Genomic DNA, 4,987 nt, shown 5'->3' on the forward strand with positions numbered 1-4,987 from the left:
TTATAACAGAACTGGGTGTGTGTTATAACAGAACTGGGTGTGTTATAACAGAACTGGGTGGGTGTTATAACAGAACTGGGTGTGTGTTATAACAGAACTGGGTGTGTGTTATAACAGAGCTGGGTGTGTGTTATAACAGAACTGGGTGGGTGTTATAACAGAGCTGGGTGTGTTATAACAGAGCTGGGTGTGTTATAACAGAACTGGGTGTGTGTTATAACAGAACTGGGTGTGTGTTATAACAGAACTGGGTGGGTGTTATAACAGAACTGGGTGTGTGTTATAACAGAACTGGGTGTGTGTTATAACAGAATTGGGTGTGTGTTATAACAGAACTGGGTGTGTATTATAACAGATCTGGGTGTGTGTTATAACAGAACTGGGTGTGTGTTATAACAGAACTGGGTGTGTGTTATAACAGAACTGGGTGGGTGTGTTATAACAGAACTGGGTGGGTGTGTTATAACAGAACTGGGTGGGTGTTATAACAACAGAACTGGGTGGGTGTTATAACAACAGAACTGGGTGTGTGTTATAACAACAGAACTGGGTGTGTGTTATAACAACAGAACTGGGTGTGTGTTATAACAACAGAACTGGGTGTGTGTTATAACAGAACTGGGTGTGTGTTATAACAGAACTGGGCATGTGTTATAACAGAACTGGGCGTGTGTTATAACAGAACTGGGTGGGTGTTATAACAGAACTGGGTGGGTGTTATAACAGAACTGGGTGTGTATTATAACAGAACTGGGTGTGTGTTATAACAGAACTGGGTGTGTGTTATAACAGAACTGGGTGTGTGTTATAACAGAACTGGGTGTGTATTATAACAGAACTGGGTGTGTTATAACAGAACTGGGTGTGTGTTATAACAGAACTGGGTGTGTGTTATAACAACAGAACTGGGTGTGTATTATAACAGAACTGGGTGTGTATTATAACAGAACTGGGTGTGTGTTATAACAGAACTGGGTGTGTGTTATAACAGAACTGGGTGTGTGTTATAACAGAACTGGGTGTGTGTTATAACAGAACTGGGTGTGTGTTATAACAGAACTGGGTGTGTGTGTTATAACAGAACTGGGTGTGTGTGTTATAACAGAACTGGGTGTGTGTTATAACAACAGAACTGGGTGTGTGTTATAACAACAGAACTGGGTGTGTATTATAACAGAACTGGGTGTGTATTATAACAGAACTGGATGTGTATTATAACAGAACTGGGTGTGTTATAACAGAACTGGGTGTGTGTTATAACAGAACTGGGTGGGTGTTATAACAGAGCTGGGTGTGTTATAACAGAACTGGGTGTGTGTTTTAACAGAACTGAGTGTGTGTTATAACAGAACTGGGTGGGTGTTATAACAGAGCTGGGTGTGTGTTATAACAGAACTGGGTGTGTTATAACAGAACTGGGTGGGTGTTATAACAGAACTGGGTGTGTGTTATAACAGAACTGGGTGTGTGTTATAACAGAGCTGGGTGTGTGTTATAACAGAACTGGGTGGGTGTTATAACAGAGCTGGGTGTGTCATAACAGAGCTGGGTGTGTTATAACAGAACTGGGTGTGTGTTATAACAGAACTGGGTGGGTGTTATAACAGAACTGGGTGGGTGTTATAACAGAACTGGGTGTGTGTTATAACAGAACTGGGTGTGTGTTATAACAGAACTGGGTTTGTATTATAACAGAACTGGGTGGGTGTTATAACAGAACTGGGTGTGTGTTATAACAGAACTGGGTGTGTGTTATAACAGAACTGGGTGGGTGTTATAACAGAACTGGGTGGGTGTTATAACAGAACTGGGTGTGTGTTATAACAGAACTGGGTGTGTGTTATAACAGAACTGGGTTTGTATTATAACAGAACTGGGTGGGTGTTATAACAGAACTGGGTGTGTGTTATAACAGAACTGGGTGTGTGTTATAACAGAACTGGGTGTGTGTTATAACAGAACTGGGTGGGTGTGTTATAACAGAACTGGGTGGGTGTTATAACAACAGAACTGGGTGTGTGTTATAACAACAGAACTGGGTGTGTGTTATAACAACAGAACTGGGTGTGTGTTATAACAACAGAACTGGGTGTGTGTTATAACAGAACTGGGTGTGTTATAACAGAACTGGGTGGGTGTTATAACAACAGAACTGGGTGTGTGTTATAACAACAGAACTGGGTGTGTGTATTGTGTGTCTATGTATACAGTATATATACAAGCAGTGGTTTTCCTTGTCCAGACCCTCTCACGCTGTGGAGTGTTGAAGATGTAAGTGGGATATCTCTGGCATGCCCTCGTGTCTTCATGACCCTGTCGTGGTCATATGATGAGTTTGTGTTTTCCCTTACCGCTGAGCTCCGAGCCAGCTGACAGGATGAAAGTCTGTTATGGTAGAGAAGGTCAGAAGTCATGGCACACTCTGAAAGGTTATCTTTCATCTTATTTATCAGACCTACATCAGTGTTATGGTGTAGTTCCTAGCTGGATAGGAGCTTGTTGTTTATCAGACCTACATCAGTGTTATGGTGTAGTTCCTAGTTGGAGAGGAGCTTGTTGTTTATCAGACCTACATCAGTGTTATGGTGTAGTTCCTAGTTGGAGAGGAGCTTGTTGTTTAGCAGGCCTAGATCAGTGTTATGGTGTAATTCCTAGTTGGAGAGGAGCTTGTTGTTTATCAGACCTACATCAGTGTTATGGTGTAGTTCCTAGTGGGAGAGGAGCTTGTTGTTTATCAGACCTACATCAGTGTTATGGTGTAGTTCCTAGTTGGAGAGGAGCTTGTTGTTTATCAGACCTACATCAGTGTTATGGTGTAGTTCCTAGTTGGAGAGGAGCTTGTTGTTTATCAGACCTACATCAGTGTTATGGTGTAGTTCCTAGTTGGATAGGAGAGGAGCTTGTTGTTTATCAGGCCTAGATCAGTGTTATGGTGTAGTTCCTAGTTGGAGAGGAGCTTGTTGTTTATCAGGCCTAGATCAGTGTTATGGTGTAGTTCCTAGTTGGAGAGGAGCTTGTTGTTTATCAGACCTACATCAGTGTTATGGTGTAGTTCCTAGTTGGATAGGAGAGGAGCTTGTTGTTTATCAGGCCTAGATCAGTGTTATGGTGTAGTTCCTAGTTGGAGAGGAGCTTGTTGTTTATCAGACCTAGATCAGTGTTATGGTGTAGTTCCTAGTTGGATAGGAGCTTGTTGTTTATCAGACCTACATCAGTGTTATGGTGTAGTTCCTAGTTGGAGAGGAGCTTGTTGTTTATCAGACCTACATCAGTGTTATGGTGTAGTTCCTAGTTGGAGAGGAGCTTGTTGTTTATCAGGCCTAGATCAGTGTTATGGTGTAGTTCCTAGTTGGAGAGGAGCTTGTTGTTTATCAGACCTACATCAGTGTTATGGTGTAGTTCCTAGTTGGATAGGAGAGGAGCTTGTTGTTTATCAGGCCTAGATCAGTGTTATGGTGTAGTTCCTAGTTGGAGAGGAGCTTGTTGTTTATCAGACCTAGATCAGTGTTATGGTGTAGTTCCTAGTTGGAGAGGAGCTTGTTGTTTATCAGACCTACATCAGTGTTATGGTGTAGTTCCTAGTTGGAGAGGAGCTTGTTGTTTATCAGGCCTAGATCAGTGTTATGGTGTAGTTCCTAGTTGGAGAGGAGCTTGTTGTTTATCAGACCTACATCAGTGTTATGGTGTAGTTCCTAGTTGGATAGGAGAGGAGCTTGTTGTTTATCAGGCCTAGATCAGTGTTATGGTGTAGTTCCTAGTTGGAGAGGAGCTTGTTGTTTATCAGACCTAGATCAGTGTTATGGTGTAGTTCCTAGTTGGAGAGGAGCTTGTTGTTTATCAGACCTACATCAGTGTTATGGTGTAGTTCCTAGTTGGAGAGGAGCTTGTTGTTTATCAGACCTACATCAGTGTTATGGTGTAGTTCCTAGTTGGATAGGAGAGGAGCTTGTTGTTTATCAGACCTACATCAGTGTTATGGTGTAGTTCCTAGTTGGAGAGGAGCTTGTTGTTTATCAGACCTAGATCAGTGTTATGATGTAGTTCCTAGTTGGAGAGGAGCTTGTTGTTTATCAGACCTACATCAGTGTTATGGTGTAGCTGCTATGAAAGTAACTGCTACTTTGTCTGGACCTTATCTCTGCTTTATGCCGACTTAGCGTTGTCTCTATTTTCTTCTCCCCCTGCTTTCCTTCTCTCTCTGATCAAAACTCTGATGGCCTGGGTGGACCGTTGGTGGCGCAGGCTAATCTTTAGCACATGTCACAAAACACAAAGAAGCCAGCCCGGCCTCATGGAGCACTGTTGAGCATTGAAGATGTCTTTCAATACTTCAGTTTAGTTTGGCTTTAGGGTGATATTATCGATACTGTGTCTCACTACCGGCAGGCTGCTCTCTAGAGTATAAAGTGAGCCTAAATAAGGAGAAAGGAAACTGCATGAGACAAACAGCTGTCAGAGTTCTGGTTCTAGTAGAGTTGAAGATAGAGTTCCATGGACAGGAAGAATGGAATATCTGAATCCTGAAATATGGGCCCTGGTCAAAAGCAGTGCACTATATAGGGAAGAGGGTGCCAAAGCAGTGCACTATATAGGGAAGAGGGTGCCAAAGCAGTGCACTATATAAGGAAGAGGGAGCCAAAGCAGTGCACTATATAGGGAAGAGGGAGCCAAAGCAGTGCACTATATAAGGAAGAGGGAGCCAAAGCAGTGCACTATATAGGGAAGAGGGTGCCAAAGCAGTGCACTATATAAGGAAGAGGGAGCCAAAGCAGTGCACTATATAGGGAAGAGGGAGCCAAAGCAGTGCACTATTTAGGGAAGAGGGAGCCAAAGCAGTGCACTATATAAGGAAGAGGGAGCCAAAGCAGTGCACTATATAAGGAAGAGGGAGCCAAAGCAGTGCACTATATAAGGAAGAGGGAGCCAAAGCAGTGCACTATATAAGGAATTTGCTCTTCTTGCTGATGGACAGATATGTAGTTACTCA

This window comes from Salmo trutta, chromosome 27 (genome assembly GCF_901001165.1).
Source record: "Salmo trutta chromosome 27, fSalTru1.1, whole genome shotgun sequence".
In the NCBI taxonomy this organism is placed as follows: Eukaryota; Metazoa; Chordata; class Actinopteri; order Salmoniformes; family Salmonidae; genus Salmo; species Salmo trutta.